The sequence below is a fragment of the Mchenga conophoros genome, linkage group LG19, assembly GCF_057382185.1.
Source record: "Mchenga conophoros isolate Kocher_MC1m ecotype Shallow Benthic linkage group LG19, M_conophoros_male_GT1.1, whole genome shotgun sequence".
NCBI classification, from domain to species: Eukaryota; Metazoa; Chordata; class Actinopteri; order Cichliformes; family Cichlidae; genus Mchenga; species Mchenga conophoros.
In genome coordinates this window covers 11418890-11438298 of record NC_140544.1, presented here as the reverse complement: position 1 = coordinate 11438298, position 19409 = coordinate 11418890, and positions in this window count along the sequence as shown.

Sequence of the window (19409 nt, the reverse complement as noted above, 5' to 3'; positions counted from 1 at the left end):
TGGTGCATCCGACTGCGTGGGTCTGTTTTCTGTTGCAATCCATTTGATAACATGGCAATAAACTCTGATAAGTTGGTGAAAATTGTAACTCTGTTCCCATTTTCATAAACAGAAATTCAGATTAGCAACTGATATTCAGATTCTCTGAGAGTTGCTCTGCAAAATTGGGACTGTTAAAAAAAAAAGAAAAAAAAAAAAAGAAGAAATTCTGAAAATATTTTAATCCACAAAATATTTACTCAGATTTTGTGGTGTGTAAAGGCTGTGACTCGAGTGAGTACAAGTCAGACTGATTGCTTTGAGATGGGTTGTCTTCCACTTGTGCAATAATAATCTGACAGATTATCTGTAAAGGAAATTCAAGCATTTTAAAGTTTTTAAAGTTTCTGTGTGGGAGGGAGCATGAACGACACAACTGCATGACTCGGACAGGGAAACTCAAAGCAGCAGCTTTATTTGCTGGGAAAACTCTAACACTGAATACAAGAAAACAAAACTAGAACTGGGAATTTGTCAGGCGCACAGAGGAACCACAGCACTGAGAAAGTATATGAGGATACAGCACAACAACGCGCAGAGGGAAAACACAGAGCTTAAATACACGCTGGAGTAACGAGGGAATGAGACACACGGGGAGAAGACAGCTGGGAATAATCACACCTAACGAGACAAAGAAGAAGCAAAACTCAACATACTGAACACAGAACATGGAAGGGAACATAAAACACGGAGACAAGAGTAACTAAACGTGGAACACGGAGACGGCGCAGTGACAGAAAACTAGAAACTATAAATATAATAAAAAGAGAACCAAACAAATCAAAGAATAGAACTTAAACCAGAACTACACAAAATGTAACAGTTTGTATTACTGTAATTTACAGGTTATGTTTTCAACAGGAAGTTGGGCTTTCACCCAAACACTCGGGGCTCCTCCTCATACGTATCCACTCCACACGCGGGAGGTGATTATAACTTTATTGTTAAATGTAACGCTAAAGTTAGAACGCCACCTGATCAGTCCAATCAGTGTTAACTTATTTTTACTTTCAGTTAGAGTGCAGATGCGACCGATTAGTTTAATTTATAGGAATAATGTAGAAGCACAAACAGTGTGAAGGTGCAGAAACTGACCGGCAGTCCTCAGAGTTTTAGAAAAAAACAGTGAACAGGACATGACGCTTAAAGCAAATCTGTAAAATGAAAAGACCAAAATAAACACAGGAGTTTAATGAAGTAGATGACTAATGAGTGCTGCCAGAGTTTGTGTTACTGTTTAAAGTCGATTTTGTTTAGTGGAGACGACACTTTCTGGACTCGTGGGAATATCACGTTTCATACACAGAAAGACAATGAAAGCGGCTTCTTCTGAAAAGTGATTAATATGACATGTTAATGTACGTGTTGCAACGCACAACAGTCAGGTCACGTTCCACTGGTTCACGGAGCCCAGACAAGGCTTTTGCTTCCTGGAACTTGATTTTATTGATGGAAACTGTTTCATGACAAAGAAATGAGAGTGTTGCACGTTCCTTTGTTTTCTGGTGTTAACTTTAACCGCCTTAACGTCATGATCCCAAAGCGTTTGTATAAATATAAAAATATCCTGCTGAAGAGCAGATATGATACGAGGCTTGTTGTTGAGCATCGGGACAGGTTCTGAAGTCTGCAGACAAAAACACAATGTGGCAAAGGCGTCGTCTGTATGTCTCAGGGCTTTCCAGGGTAGAGATGCTCAGACTCTTCTGTAACCAAAGCGGCAGTAAAACTAAAGGTGCCTTTGCTGGCTTTGCACTGTTGTCCTTTCAAACGAACCACAAAAACCACACTTTCCATGGTGCCGACCTCTCGGGCAGCCAGTTCTACCAGCGCTGGGCCCAGCTACCTGCAGAAGAAGGAACCGAGGGCGGTCTGGGCTTCGTGACTCACTGTGTCCACAGCTGAGATGCCTTCCACTCACATTCATAGCAGGAGCAGTAAATCATTGCACACATGCTTTGCTGCAGTAGTGAAGCTTATGCATGAATGGTAGTACATCAGCAATAGGGCTTCCAATAAATGATCAGGAAGAGATGATTCACAGCATTCCCCTCAAACAATATTTGCACTGTTGTAATTTAAAAGGACCCAAACTTTCCACGGTGTAAACAGTCTGGGCAGCCGTGGAATCTAAAACAGTCTGAACTTCTTACGTGCTTTGAAAACGTCAGCTGTTGGGATGATTGGTGTAAAGCTGAAATGCTGTAAAATTAGTTCCTTTACATTAACCTGTCACAGAGGTGATTTAATAGGTACAAGCTCCAAACATCAGGACACAGAAAAGGAATGTCTGATAAAAAGTCCACCTTTAATGCCACTACAGGTTGAAACTTATAGATATAGACAAGCGCAGCTAGTTTCTTCTTTGTGGTTTACCATAAGATTCGGAGATTAAATTATGCCTGCCAGCGATTACCAGGATGAATATAATCTGTGTTACAGCCATTAATCCCGAAACAGCAGAGTTAGTATAGATTTGTATTTTAGAATTATTTTGATTACATTTTGATGCTCTGTCACGATCCTGGGTCTCTGATCTGTTTACGTTTTGAGTTCTTAAATTATCCCCTTAAATATGTTGAGTAACAGGATTGTCATTTGGTTGTCTTGAGTTCAGTCTAGTTATGTTTCACTCAGGTCTTCTGTGTTAGTCATGTTTCTTGTCTTCTTGTGTTGTCAAGCTTGTGTTATCATGTTTACATTGTTCCATGCTGGTTCCTGTTTTATTTTGAAAGTCTGTGTCCTATGTCAGTGTAGCTGGCTTTGCTTCCTTTGTCTCCTTCTGTCAGATTGCCTCGGCTGTTTCCCCGTGTGTTCCCACTTCCCCTGATCGCCTCCTGTGTGTATTTAATCTGTATGTTTTCTTTCACTTGTTGTCAGCTTGTCTTTTATTTCTCACCATTTTTCCAAGTTTCATGTTCAGGTTTATGTCAAGTGTTGCTTTTTAGTTTAGGTCAATATTTAGTTTTGCATCAGTTGTCTTGCTTTTTGTTTGCACCTTTTTTTAAAATTTTTTTTATCAGCCTTATTAAACAGCTCGCCTTTTGTTAATTCTAAGTCATGTTTCATGTTCTGTTTTTGATCTGCTTTTGTGTCCTTCATTCACAACACGTATAGTCTGCTTCGGACACTGTGACACGTTTTGTGTTTAATTCAGTTTAGTTTCCAGACTGGATTTTTTGTGGTTCTTGTTTGGAAAAGTTTAGTTTTAGGCTTTTTGTTGATCAGGAACGTGACTTTCTCTTCTTATTTTAGTTATTCACAATGGATGTTTTTTCTTTCCATCTTTACTTCTGTTCTTTACACCTTTTGAAATAAATACAAACAGGAAAAACAGAAGGGGAGAGGGACAGTGAGAAAGGGGGGGAGAAAAAAAAATAAAAATCTCCTGGATCACCTGTTGAGAGAAGAATAGAAAACAAGCAAAAAAACAAAAAAAAAAAACAAAGCAACATACTAAACACAACACCATCGCATTAATCTAGCTAAGTGTAAACAGCAGTAAATACTAAATATTCAATGTTGTTGTGCAGTACGCAGGACAGATGTGCTTCGAAGTAGCAGCCAAGAAAGGTATAATTTGGGTCTACGAGCAGTGAACACCCGTGTGCATACCTGTGTGGATCAGCGTGCTTGTATTCCAAAGGTTTCTCCATGTAACGATCTGCTAGGGAGTGTGGGGGGGGGGGGCCACAGCCCCGTCCTCCAGGGTATGAAGCAGGTATGGAGGAGATCAAAACTCCAGACATCCAGAGGCCCCCAGAACCCAAGAGACCATAGAAGACCAACAGAGGGGCAGCCGCGCCACTGTCCCAGCAAGAGCTGAGGAGAGTCCCAGATGAGGGCTCACTCAGCTGCCGTGGAGCAGAAGCCAGGGGGAGTTGCAGTGACGCGCCCGTGAGCTCCGCCGGCAGCCAGCTGTGCCCGAGTGACCGAGCCCCAGGCCGAGAGGCCGGGGGCACCCCACCTCCGAAGTGGCCCGAGCGAGCCCCAGGTCCCAGGCCCCGATAAGCGGCCGCCAAGGAGTGAGCCGGTGTGTACCTGGACGCCCACCCCCAGACACAAAGAACCACCAACGCACCAACACCTGAGGGAGTCCGCCACCGGCAGGGGAAGTGGTGGTAGGTGGAGATAGGCCTCCAAACCTTGGAGGGCCTGAGGTGTCCCCAGAGAGGTGGTGTCTGATACCCAACCTGACATATAGACACAGACATACAGGCACACACAGACACAAACATCCATTCCCCCCCTCATGCTCTCATATGCACTCACTCCACACTCAACCAACGTGGAGACAGACATAAAGAGACGCTGTACACACGATCACACTCCCCAAGCGTACTCTACAAACCGGGTCTAGGTACCCTTGCCCCTGGAGGGGGGAACTGCACCCAGACCCAGGTGGTGTTACCCTTTTCCCTGCGGTGGGGAGAGGCAGACCGCCCCGACTCCGTAGCAGCAGGGAGGCCCCACACTCCAGACCGCAGTCGGACGGCCAACTCCTCCTAGCCCTCCCGCTCCAGCAGGCCGCAGGGAATGGGGGTGAGAGAAGACTCCAAACCTCCCTCCACCCGCTCATTGTAGTGTTGATGCATGTGTGTTCTAAGGTGCAATTAAAACCCAGGAGGGCATGGAGCTACCTGCCAAGAAGCAGCAGGTAAGCGCATAGTCCCTCCTGCTAGCCCTCAATGTCTAAGTTTATTTAAAATTGAGAGGTGGGCAACGACGCCAGGGGTGAGGTGTACACCCTGATGGTAATATGGACTCCGTGATTGTGCCCACCCCCAAGATCCTATATGTATGTGTAATGAGAGTGTGAATAATGTGAATGTCTAAGTTGTGGGATAAAATTGAGGCAGAGGCAGCCGGAAGGGGACAGAGGGGGGGGGGGGGGGTAGCCTCCTCTGCACCCTGGTGACATACCCCTACTCCAAGGTCCTGCATGTGTGGGTGGTTGTGGTGGAGCGGGAAGAGGGAGGCAGCTGGAGATGGGGAGGGAAGGAAGGGAGGGGCAGGTAACCCCTCCCTGGGGCCAGCTCCCCCGCTGACCCCAGTAGGCACTCCCACACTCCGCGACCCGCCAGGGAAAGAGGGCCCAGGCCCATCCAGACCGGGGCCCAGTGCAGCAGCGCCTCCCGGCCCCACAGAGCCCGGGACAGTTCACCCAACCCCACCACAGAGAAAACTGCACCCACCCCACCATCCACTCATCTTCCAGACTACATAAGACAGTAAACGCCCAGGCTGAGATCTTCCTCCACCTCTCCTGTGTCTCCCCCCTCCTGCAGAGAGAGTCCCTGAAGAGAGGAAAGCTCCTGCAGATGTGACCATCTCCCCCACCAGTTGAAGAGCCCCCCAGGCGGCTCGACGCACCGGCGGCACCCTGCTCCAGGGCTGGGCCCCCATGCACCCACCCGCCCACAACCCCGGCAACACACCAACCAGGATCCAAGCCCCCGAGGCCCGGCCCGGGCCCCAGCCCGGAGACGGAGCGCCCCCACAACCTCACGCCCATCCCGGACCCACCCAGGGGCAGCCAGGCTACCAGGTCAGTAACCCACGTCCGTCAGCACAGACCCTCCCCTAGCCCCGCTGCACGCAGCCGCGAGGAAACAGTCACCTGAGAGCCAACAGAGCCCCCAACCGGACATGACCGCTACCCCGGGTTGAGCCCCCCAAGGAAGATGCCTCCGGGGAACCCCCCGACGCCCTAAGCCTGTCCCTACCCCCACACCAATCACAACAGTGAAGGCGGGACCAAACTATGACCCCCCACCCCCACTAGGTGATGGAGCTGATAAAAGGAGCCCAGAGCAATTGATCTGATGTGGTGGCAGAGGCTGTATCAAGACTAATGTAATCTAATAGATAATTTCTATATTGGTTAGAATTAAGATTATTTTTATTTTTCCAGTTCATGAGGACTGTTTTCTTGGCTATGCATAGGGCAGTGAAAACCATATGGGCTATATTCTTTTCTGTAGTGACATTATCTAAGCTGCCCAACAAACACACTAAGGGGGAAGTTGGAATGTTACATTTCAGACACTTTGATAAGTCTTCACATATCTCGCGCCAAAACTTTTGCACTGGTGGACAGAACCAAAGAGCGTGAATGTAATTGTCTGGTGTATTGCCTTGACAGTGTGAGCAGTTGTTGGAAGATGTAAAGCCCATCTTGAACATCCGATGACCTGTATAGTGCACTCTATGTAGTATTTTGTATTGTATTAATTGCAGACTGGGATTTTTAATTAATTTAAAGGTTTTTAAGCAAATCTGAGACCAGAAGTTTTGGTCTAAGCTGACTGATAAATCTGCTTCCCACTTTGCAATAGGAAGGGATATTGATTCATCTAATTTAGAAAGTGTTCTGTATATTTTAGATAATAATTTGGGGGATTTAAGAGTAAGAAAATGTGCCGCACTTAGTGGTGTTTGTAATTCAACTTGACTGAGGTTAAATTTCTTTTTTACTATGGATTTAATTTGTTGATATTCTAAAAATCTTGTCTTGTTGATCCCATATTGTGCAACTAGTCTGTCAAATGGAATAAATTCTGTTCCCTCTAATATATGTTCTAAGTATTTAATTCCTTTACAACTCCATTCTGGGAAATTAATCATATTATTGTTTTGTAATATGTCAGGGTTATTCCAGATAGGTGTACGTTTGCATGGGATTAATGAAGACTCCGTTATTTTTAGAAACTCCCACCATGCTGTCAGAGAAAAGCTGATGTTGATACTTTTAAAGCATTCATGTCTTTTGATGTTTGAGCTAATAAATGGTAGGTCTGAAATCTCTAGATCCTTGCATAGTGCCTGTTCAACATCTAGCCAGGGCTCAACTAAGAAGGTATGTTTTAACCATTCTGAGATGAACTGAAGCCTGTTGGCTAAGAAGTATTGGTAAAAATTAGGCAGATCTAATCCTCCTCTATCCTTGGTTCTTTGTAGCGTTTTTAAGCTGATATGCGGGGGTTTATCTTTCCAAAGGAATTTGGAAATATATGAATCCAGAGATCTGAACCAATCTTGTGATGGTTTGTTAGGGATCATCAAAAATAAGTAATTTATTTTTGGCAAGATCATCATTTTTATAGTGGCGACCCTTCCCATGAGTGATATGGGTAAAGATTTCCATCTAGTCAGATCGCCTTCTACTTTCTTTAGAAGTGGGATGTGGTTTAATTTAGTTAAGTCTGAAAGCTTAGGAGAGACATTAATACCTAAATATTTAATATTTCCGGATTGCAGTGGGGCAGAGGAAGAATTATGGAAGGAGCAGTTAATGGGGAGAACTGTAGATTTTGGCCAGTTAATTGAATAATCTGAAACTCTTGAAAACCAGTTTATTAAAGTAATTACCTCTGAGAGGTTGGTTTGTGTGTTTTGTAGAAAAAGCAACACATCATCCGCATAGAGACTGATTTTATGTTCTATGTTCTTACATTTTATGCCCTTAATTGTTGTAGCCTGTCTAAATGCTGCTGCTAGAGGTTCGATAAAAATTGCAAAAAGTGAAGGGGAGAGTGGGCATCCCTGTCTGGTGCCCCTCAGGAGACAGAAGCTGGAGGATGTCTGGTCATTTGTTCTGATACGAGCTGTTGGGGAGTTGTATAATATTCTTATCCAGTTTATGAAAGAGTTTCCAAAACCAAATTTGTGTAAAGTTGCGAATAAAAATTTCCAGTTAACTCTGTCAAATGCTTTTTCTGCATCTAGAGATAATATTATGGTTTCGATGTTTTTATCGTATGAGTAGTCTATTAAATTAAGTAATCTACGAGTGTTTGTTGAGGAGTGCCGACCTTTTATGAAACCAGTTTGGTCAGGATGAATTAAGAGGGGGGTTATTTTCTCTAATCTCTTTGAGAGAGCTTTGCAGATTATTTTAAGGTCTACATTTAAAAGAGAAATTGGACGATAGCTTGAGGGAAATAAAGGGTCTTTGCCTGGTTTTAGCAGGAGACTAATGTTGGCAGAATTCATATTTGGTGGTAGTCTGCCATTTTCCTCGATTTCCTGCAACATGCCGTGGAATACTGGTGCCAAAATTGTCCAGAATTCTTTGTAGAATTCTGCAGGGAAGCCGTCTGGACCTGGAGCCTTATTATTGGGCATACTTATCAGGGCTTCCTGGAGTTCACTTGGCGTCAGTGGCGAATCCAGTTCCATTGCTTGACTGTCTAGTAATTTTGGAAGAGTTACGTTGTCAAGAAACAGATCAATTTCATTTTTAGATGGGTTTATTTGTGGTGAGTATAAAGTTTCATAGAAATCCCTAAAAATGTTGTTTATTCTTCCAGGATCATATATTGTGTTCCCCGATAAATCTTTAGCAGCACATATAGTGGTTTTTTCTTTATTTATTTTTAGCTGGTTAGCTAGAAATCGACCTGATTTGTTACTGTGTTCAAAATTCTGCAAGCGTAGTCTTTGTATAAGGAATTGTGTTTTTTTTATTAATAATTTCATTTAATTCTAGTTTTGTTTTGCATATTTTGTTCAATGTTTCCTGATCTTGGTCGCACGCGTAGGCTTCTTCTAGTGATTTGATGGTTTTTTCTAATTCCTGAATATTTTTGTTTTCTTCTTTCTTTTTGTGTGATGAGAAAGAAATTATTTTACCTCTCATCACAGCTTTACCTGCTTCCCATAGAACAGAAGCAGATATTCCGGGAGTGTCATTAAAGTCTAAATATGAAGTCCATTCCTTTTTAAAATATTTAATAAAGTCTTCATCTTTAAGTAGTGATATATTAAATCTCCAGTTTTTTCTTGGCGTAGTGTTATTCTTGTGTATTAGTGTTAAGGATACGGGAGCATGATCGCTGACAGCTATAGGATGAATCTCAGTGTCTGAAATGTCACACAGCAGTGAGCTGCTGACCAAAAAATAATCCAAACGAGAGTAAGAGTGATGAACATGCGAGAAAAAAGTATATTCCTTACTGGTGGGGTGAAGAGAGCGCCATGCATCGCAAAGACCAAAGTCGCTCATATACTGATTGATTATATTTGTAGACTGCCAATTGCGCTGAGTTCCTGTTGTGTTGAGCCTATCCATGTCTTCATTTAGTCCAAAAATACAAACAGTTTTTAACAGTTTACACTGTTACAGTAAGATTTCACAGCCCAGGTACAGTTTAGTACAGTATAGTAATTATTTCCTGGTGTAAGATGCAAAATATCAAACTTCTGTTAATGTGTATATATCAAGGTCAAATTACTAAGTTGATACAATTTGATTAAGAAAATAAACAATTTTTGAAGTACTGGTATGAAATGTACCGGTTTATATAATAAACTTCAGTTCACCACATTAACTTAGCAATAAATCACATTCTACCTGTACAAAGTCTCCACTAATTTCCTTTGGAGATTAAAAAAAAAGACAAGAATATTGCCAAGTACTATAAAAGGAAAACGAGGAAAAGCGATCTCTGTTCAGCCGGGCAGTATAGTCTGCTCGACTGTAAAGCTTTGCCACAGTTATTCTACCTCTGTAAATAACTCATATTTACAATATTCAGCTTTACATTTCCATAACGTTCAATAAAACCTGAGGCCTTGAACTCCATGAAGTAGAAAGGGGAAAGAAAATGCATGGCAGATTCTCACACCAGTGGAAAAAGATGTCTTAAGCATTGCCACATGTCTAAGTAGACATCAAGAAAGCATCGCATAACAAGAGAAATGCAGACCAGCACAGATAGTTTCTTCCTTGTGGTTTACCATAAGATTCAGAAATGAAATTACCACATGCCTCCCGGCGATTACCAGGATGGATATACTCTGTGTTACAGCCATCAAGGGGAGCGGCGAAGGAGACGTCTGGGATGCTCACACAGAGTTAACATTCTGCTGTAACTGTGCACACTATGTTACGTACTGTGAAGTTTTGCTGTCTTGATATTTTTGAGGTATATTTTTATGTATGATTGTTCCTTCCTTGTTAACCGTGTTTCTATTGAACACAGAAGACATGTAGATGTCGCTCTGGCAGAGTGCAAACACAGCAAAGATCTACAAAAGCCTAAAACCTCTTAGAAATACGGTGACATAAACTTTAATATCTGTCCTTAGCCCAGGAGAAATGTGCATAAGCCACGTGCAGTAACATAGTTCATAGTTTGATTAATGAACGCTTATTAATGGGGATTTATGACTGTGTGTTCATTATGATGTACATTACAAATACATTACATTACAGCACATATTGTCTCGATCGACTGACGGGCGATGATTTATCACAATTAGGAGAAAATGAAATGCAATCTGGAAATCTGCGCTGCAGAAACGCTGAATCAGCAGCAGCAGGATGGAGGCACAGCTGAGGATCCTGGCCTGAACGTGCTTGAACATGACTGTTCTTTTATTTGTATCTCACAGTTTGGTCGTAAACTAATCAAGGTTTTTCTTCGCAGCACAGCAGATTAACTGCAAACACATGCTTCCTCATGGCTCAGAGATCAGGTCAAAGTCATGATAACTAAGTAGAAATTAATATTGTTGTCATTGGTGTTGACAGCTGGCATATATTAGAGATATATGTGAGCAGCCAGTCTGTGTAAAATCAAATCAAATTAAGCGGAGGTGCTCTCCTTCCTGATGCCACGGTGGTAGCATCGTCACTCACCGCTCCTCTCTCCGATCAGCTCCGCTCTGCCCTCTGAGTGTCTTTACAGCAAAGCTGGACTTTCCTCTGAGATCTGTCAGCGAGGATGAGCGAGAGTCTGCTTGGGCCGCATCCACCGGAGGAAGACTCCAGATTACGCTTGCTGCCAAAAGGCTAATTTGCAACATATGTGCTTGGGGGTTGAAAGGAGGAAGCCTGAGAGTTGGGGAGACAGAAACTGATGTGGCTACTGGATTAAATCCTGCTCTATTAAGTCAAAATTAAATATTTAAGAAAATATAACATCCCAGAGATCCAATCCTCACTTCATCTCCTCCTAAAGTCGTCTAAACGTGCATCGCTCCTCGCCACTAAAACCGTAACTCTCCTCTCGTCTGAAGCAGACGTGAAGTCATTTCGGCAATGACATCATCCTGCAGACACCGTGTTAACAACAGCTGTAGATATTAGCGATAGTCATCATTAGAATTTACAGATGAATTATTGAGGTGCAGATTTTTCCACAGTTTGTCCCTAAGTCTGCGATAATCCTCTCGCATCAGCAGGGAGAGGTGCCCTGGCTACAGCTGACAGTCTGAATCCCAGCCTGGCTGTTCCGGTCTACAAGCCTGCTAATCTGTCTGACAGGGTGGTCGTGCAGTAGAATCACAGTAGAATCTGTGGATCTTTTACTTTTGCCTGTTGATGAAATAACATAAATTCCTTGCAGTTCTTGCAAAAAGAAAGTAACCCTCTTTTATTTCTAAGGCTTTACATACATGGGGGAAAAAAGAATGTGGTTCTTTGTTTGTCATGCATACGTCTGCATTTTGGAATATTTATTTACCAAAAGTCCATCTTTGCTAATTCCACAGGGATTAAGAGGATACGTAACAGCCAGGTGCTGCTAATCAAATGCATTTGATGAACTGATAATTAGTGATCGTGAGCACCTCCATAAACGTTTTAGCTGTTTCAGGTCTGAAGCATTCAGATTTGTGTCAACACAATGCCAAAGAGGAAGGACATCAGCAGAGAAGCAACTGTTTAAGTTCATCATTACTGATTATTCAGAAGTGGAAAGCATTCAAGGCAGCTGCCAACCTTCCCAGCAAATTCACCCCAGGGTCAGAGCATGTAATGGTCAGAGAAAGAGTTTCATCTCAGACTCTGCAGGCCTGAGTTAGCACGTTAAAGGTTAAAGTTTGTGACAGTGCAGTTAGACAAAGGCTGACCAACTATGTCTTGTTTGGATGCATTGCAACATCTGAATAAGCAAAAAAAGACACACAAGCCCAAAGTGGAGACGTTTGTCCATTCTGCACAGTTCATGTGGAGAATGTCAGCACAGCGGTGGAGGGCTGATAATTTGGGTACCTTGACCGTGAGCTCCTCCTTGTACCAATATGTTCAAGGCGAATGTGAGGCCACGTGTCCCGCAGCCAGAGCCTGGCTGAAACTATGCAACAGGACAGTGATCCTGAGCACAGCAGCAAATCTGCAACAGAATGACTGAAAAGAAAAGAATCAAGGTGTTGCAATGGCCCAGTCAAAGTCCAAACCTCAGCGTAGTTGGTGGTTTGACCTTCAGAGAGCTGTGCATAAACAAATGCCCGTAAACCTCAACGAGCTGAAGGAATGTTGTAAAGAAGAGTGGGCGCCAGAATTCTTCCACAGTGATGTGAGAGACCGATAAACACAAAAGAATGACTTCAAGATATTCTTGCTAAAGGTGGTCTTTCAAGATATAAGCAAGCTGCAAAAGCACTGTTTGGAGATCACACACTGCTTCTGCATTTGCCATATGTCATGTGTTGTTCAGCTTAGGTTGTATTTAACAGCTGCTAATGACCAGAAAATGATTTTACTGTGCCCTGATACCGAAATCCTGAGACCTCACAAAGGGTCCAATCAAGTTAAGTTAATTTAACTTTAAGTACTTTGGCAAACAACGAGTGCTGACCAAACCTCTGTGTAAATAAGAAGAGGCCGTACTTTTCTTTTTATCACATCTTGATTGTGAAGGCTGCTGATTTAACTGTTTGAAACTTGCGTCTACAGTATAACGTACAGCAGCAACTATACTGACTCCAAACTGAGACGATGCAAATCTTTCACTTTGTAATATCTTGCTTATGTGGTTCTGAGACAAACTGCTGCCCACTGCATCCCTTTGTGATGGTTCTCCGTGTCCCTGCATCATCTTTGAGATATTTTTAATGACATTTGTGTCTAAATCTGAAACACGGCCTCGGTTAATGGACGTTGTGTCATGGTCCTGGGCCATGTGGGCCCAGTATTCTTAGTTCTTTGTATTTTTGTATTTCGTTCCTTATTTTAGGCCACGTTTTCTGAGTTGCCCTCTTGTGTTGTTCCCTTAGTGTTTTCCATTCGTGGCTTTTGCCCCCTGTGTGCCCCTCTGTGTATCTGTGAGCCCTCGTCTCTCCTTATGTTTTATTCCATGTTTCCCCAGCCCACTATGCCCGTGCTCTCTCTCTCTCCTCCTGTTTGCACCTCTGTGTACTTCCTGTTTTACTTTGACAGTCTCCCGTCAGTGTTGTTTACTCCTGCCATGTCTTGTTATGTTTATCTGTGTCAGCTGTGTTCCCATGTGTGGCCACTTCCCCTGATCATCCCTCTTGTGTATTTAGTCTCTGTGTTTCATGTAGTCTGTGTCGCGTCGTCTGTGTTATCTCCCCTACCCCTTGTCATAGTTCCCCAGCCTCAACTAGTCCTAGTTTGTACCTTGTTTAGCCATAGTTTTCCCAGTCTATGTTCAGGTTTTCCCTCAGTTCCTTTGCTGCCTTGTTCCTTATGTTTTCGGCCCTAAATAAAGGCTCGCCTTCTGTTAAGTCCGGTTTTGTGTCCTCACCTCTGTTTGCTCTTGGGTCCTCCACTCACTCCACACGGTCTGCCCCGGCGGTCCGTGACACGTTGCTAAAAATCAGCATTTATTACTTCTTGGCTCTGGTTGTTTTGTGCCAGTTATGAGGTCATGCACAATGAACAGAGATGATAAACAGACTGGAAATGCAATACACGCATGGAACAAATCAACACGGCAACCGCATTAGCTCCAAATGACGTGCAGATTTCTGGAGTTTATGCAGGTATTTGATAAGACTGTTCAGTTTGTTGGAATGGAAAATTGAACGACTGCTCTGCTCCTGGAGAAGTGATGGAGGACGGGTGCCGCGATGAAAAATCAGGCTCTGTTTGGGATCATTTCTAATAGATGTGATTTGTTAATTTACATTACAACCGCAATGAGAGGAAGAGTAATCACACCGAGGAGAATAATCTCGCTTGTGTGTGAAAGTTTAAGCTGGCCCGAGTGTCGTTATAATAACCACAACAGAGCACGCTCAGTTGATTGTGGGCGTGGCCTGTCAGCTGTCACGTTCCAACTATAATTTACATGGTTCTGTTGGATTAAAGTCAAGGATTAGAATCTGCTCCTTCTGAACTACAATAGACTTTGCTCCACCCAAGCAGACATGAACGAGTATGTTAAATTTGTGTGGATTTTCTTTGACCCTGCAAGTGAATCCGATGAACGCTTTTCTAAAACGCTCGCTTGGCCCAGCACAGGTCAGCACGGAGACTCTGTACAGTCGTGTTCACAGTTAAGTAGTTGTTTTCTGACTCTGGAGATTTCCAGTCATGTGTTCAGTGTTAGATTCTTTTTCTTCATTTGTTTCTTGCTGATAAAACGCGACGTTTTGTAGATACGGCTCGGCTCGGCTACAGGTTTGACTGTTTATTTCGGTAAATATAAAATATACAGTATAACTTTCTGCGGGAAAGATTTTCCTCCGTGTGAGACGAGACGGCAATAGATGTTTAAACAAAGCAGATGTGAAAGATTAGAATAAAAGTGGTAGCTTTCCAGAGGAAACAAAGACCCTACATACAGATTCTGCAGTGGATTCTGTGGCTCATCAGCTGAGGGATATACTGTCGGCCTATCATTTGTACCCACTGCTTAATGTGTTTTATGTCAAAAACCTGCGATTTTCAACTAATAATCAGTCAAATCAAATAAACAATAACTCCAGCTTTGGCACGCCAGGGACGTTACGCTCATCTCCTCACCGCCGATTCGACCGCTGTCGTTCATCATGAGCTTGCATCAGTTGTAGTGAAGGAAAGCGACGAGTCTGAGGGTTGGATGTGGTTAAATTTGTGACGCCAGCAAAGGAGAGCTCACACTTTGAGAAACTCATATCCACTTTGCTTCACAAGCAGAAATATGTCTTTTTCCACAGGTTACATACTCGGTTTAAATTTGGGAAGAAAACCTTTGTGTTTTGAGTGATTCATTGAATATGAATGACAAACAAACACATTTGAATATTAGACGAAACTTTGGCAGTTTTTAAATAATGATTTTATTTATTAAGAGGAAAAAGTAAACCTTCCTCCCCTGTGTGAAAAGTAAATGCCCCCCTAAACCAATAGGTTGTTCCACCCTGTGACTTTCACATCACTGTGGAGGAATTTTTACCCACTCTTCTTTGCAGAATTACTTTAATTCTGCCACATTGGAGGGTTTTCCAACATGAATCGCTACACCACACCAGACCGTCACACCACCACCACCATGTCTGACTGCTGCTGTGATGTTCTCTTTAGTTTGATGCAGAAACCTTCCACACAGCTCAGTTTTTGTCTCGTCAGTCCACAGAATATTACGCAGAAGTCTTTAGGATGATCCAGATGTTTTTAGCAGATGTGAGACGAGCCTTGTTCTGGGTTCTTGTGTGACGTGTCGTGGTGTCAGCCGGCCACTAAGTTAAGAAGTAGCAAGAGCGCACATTTTAGAGTCATCCAGAGTAAAGATGATGATTTAATGGGGCAGCTGGATGCCTGGACTATGAAGTTGTCCATCTCTAGTATTTCCATAATATTTCCCCATTTTCACTGTGGGTCAACTTTGTCTGTCCTCATTTCCTGTTGTATCACAAACAATCTCATTACTATACTAAATACCATGATTTAGTTGCTTTGAATAATATATATACGTAAATATATAATGTTTAGTGGTTTCTGGCAATCTGAGCAGGGTAATCTGGATACTAGCTGCTGAGCCGCTCTCTTTCTCCGTCCTGCGTCAGCCATGTGCTGAAACATTTCCCTCCATTTTTTTGTCCTGCGGTTTACGGCTTACATTTCCAGGAGATTTGTTTGAGGCTACGAACAAACACTGGAAACACCTCAAGTGGATTTGAAACTAATATGAAGCCTAATCAGAGAACGGCGGGCGAACGCACTCAATCGGCACAAAGTCCCACCAACCAGAGGCAAAAATGGCAGCGGAGGAAGGAGATGATGTTCAGGCGCCATGAAGAATCCAATACACCATCGTAATTTTACAGACTGGTCCATTAACATTTTTGGTTTGTGGGTTTTATCCGCACTAATAAATGCAAAGCATTACAGATTCTTGGCCTTTTTAATGGGCTACCAGCAGCTCTGATAGTACCAGCAGAAGCTTTCCTTTTCTCTGACAGCCTCTGGTGTTTCTCGTTGTTTGTAATTCTTCCCCAATTTATTGGTTGTCTCTTAATATCAGCCCTGATTCCACAGTAAACAGACAGAATGAAATATGGCAATATTATTACTGCGCTGTTTGCCAGAATGGTAGGAAAGAGTTCCTCCGAGTCATCCAAAGTAAACACGATGATTTAATGATCTTCGCAGGTATATTTTGAAAGCAGCCTTGCCTTAAAACCAAATAAATGTCAGTGCTTTTCCGACTTTGAAGCCAAATCTTTTGGATGTTCTGTTCTTACTTGTTTGTGTACAGGGGATTGGACTTTCAGGAAAATCTATAACCACGTGTGTAATTTCCAGATTTAGGTTTTGAAAATCAACTAAAAAAAACAAACAGCTAAAACAGGATTTTGATCTTGACGACAGCACAGTGGGCTGGATTATTAAGACGATAATAGTGCAAACATATAACCTATACTTCACCCTGCACACAGAATCAGCTGTGTTTTATCAAAAATGCAGATTGCCTAAAACGTTGGCGAACGTTCAGGTCAACTGGTCGCAAAGAGGTGCTGCGGCAAAAACACTGCCATGATTCTCCGTGGTTGCTTTGAGCACTCGCAGATTGTTGTGATCACCCACAGCTTGCACACTGAACACATTGACTTGTCTGCAAACACTCACTAACAACTAAGCACGCAGTAGTAAAACTTGAAAAAGTGCAACGGAAACTGGAAATGCACCATGTTTGCCTTCAAAGTAAAAGCTGTGCATTAACACTTCAGCACATTTCAAAAGTCACAACTTTTATTTTGAAGGCAAAATAAAGTTTGACTACCACTCGGAGAGCAGCTGGCAAGCGCTGGTAGACAATTTCGCGTGTTCGATGCAAACTATAGGCAACTGCTGCAATGTGCGCGCAACCAAAGCAACTGCAACAAGGCTTTTTCCAACCTGTCAGGCTGCTCTCCACATCTGCTCGAGCCCCTCTCTCAACCTGAACATGCTTTTTTCTCTGGCAGCTGGAGGTTGATCTCTGACTGGTCTTTGCAAGTGGGGGCTTTAACAATCAGTTTCACCATCAACCTCATCAACTGGTGGGAGATTCTCAGTGTGACTGGGATCATGCAGTGTCACCATTGTCACACGTCCAAAAAGGTGGATAAGTTAATGTAACGTGGCTCGTCCATGTGTCTGCAAAACCTCAATATTTGTTCCCTTATTTCTTTTAAACTTTCTCCACTGTCACTTATTATAATCACTATTTACTTGTTAATGAAAATATGAGTTTGATCGAGATTAAAGTTTGACAAAACAAAATTAAAGACTACTCGTCTAACTTTTTGTCTATTTCTTACTTACATCTTACTGCACTCGTAACATATTCATATACCAACACTTCAAAGCCATATCTGCACTTTTTATTGTGTTCTTGGGGTGTTTTCTTAGCTTGGCATGTCCAGCTTTTTCCACTTCTTCTCTCCAACACAGGAACTTGAGACTTCTTCGTCTTCCTCTTTGAAACTGTGTTGAGGAAATTCTGTGTTTTACAGCTCCAAATTTTCCACCACACAGATACCGCACCTTTGGTCCAGTAACTCAGGATGCAGCTTTTAAACTGACTGACTGAGTTTCAAAAACACGATTTTAAATGTACCCTCCAGTGGCACTCCTCCAAACGTCTGCCCAGGTGATTGTACTGGACATAATGTTCACAGTGAGGGGAGAATAACACAACTAGATGGCTCAGCTTGGCCTCGGGGCTTTGGGACTCTCTGGATTTCCAAATTGCTTGGTGTGCGAGTCCCTTTAAGAGTTTCCACAGATGTGTGTGATATATAATCCATCGCTGGCTCTGGGCATCATGTCGGTTGCCTCCTATCAAAACTCCCCGCGCCCCTCAACATCGTTCAGCCAACAGTCAACCTGATCCTGACCAGAATAGAGCGGACCGAACTCCCTCGACCCCCTTTTTCACACATTTTCATCCAGGCTGAGATCGCTCGGCTGCAGCTCTGTCGACACTGAGCGGGCTTTGGGGGAGAAGACTCCCTGTAGAGTTTTGAATTATGCTTCAACTTGCAGGCTTAAGGCAGATATTAAAGAAACTGAAAGTCCTTCCACATTCTGCGTGCAAACGTAGTATAAACAAACTCTGTCAATAACTCAGCTCAGTAAATTTTCCATGTTCCAAAGTGTTTAAAAGTCGCTGGTTGCAAAGAACAAATAAAAGGGGAAAATAATGTTTTCAGCAGATTTTCATATGGACATTTAAGAGCTGCAGATGTCCTCAGTTCTGTTTTTTCTTCTTTGGCTATTTCTCCCCATTTTTGTTGCTGCGTGAAAGAGAGGGAGGCATGATGGGAAATGAAGCTGCGACCTGTCAGCTCCGTTTCATGCACATTCACGGATTTAACAGGTAATGCTTGACAGAGCTTTCCCCCCATGTTGAACACGATCCTGGTGATTCACATGATGAGATGTTATGTTGTCTCGCTCACAGCTTCGGGCAGATGTATAACAACCAGCAGTCAACATGGCTGTTGCTTATTACCGCTGAGACTGCCCAGTATCTGCTCTGCCTCTGCATGTTGTAAGCTGACATTCTGCAGTTGCATTTCATACTGAAGACAGCTTGAAACATTTTTGAGATTCATAAACTGCAGGTGCAAAATTTGTTTGGAGCAAAGAGAGCTTGCGCACTTCTTTCCTTAGGAGATTTGAAGCACACGCTTGACTTAAATATTACATTAATTTTTGGACATTTCTCTAAAACATGTTGAAAACATGGCAGTTGTTTCATGCCACGCCTCATAATAACCAGCGCTGGAATAACCCACTTGCTCACCCACTGTTTCCACAATCTGTGTTGCCCAGGGTACCAGATACCAACCAGCTAAGCCACCAGTCCTGGTGACTGAGTGAGATAAACAACAACCGTGTCAACAATAAGACAAAACAGAGCAAAACAGAGCAGCGCTAGCAACCAGCATCTGGGCAGCAACCATCGTTCCCATCCCAAAACAGTCAAATGTCACATGTCTGAACGATTTCAGACCTGTGGCACTCACCCCCATTCCCGCCAAATGCCTGGAGAGACTGGTCATTAAACACATCAGAGCTGCTTTTCCACCATCCCTGGACTCGCACCAGTTTGCATACAGGGAGAACCGGTCAACCGAGGATGCGATCGCCACAGTGCTGCACACATTACTGAAGCACTTGGAACACAGGAACACCTATGCACGGC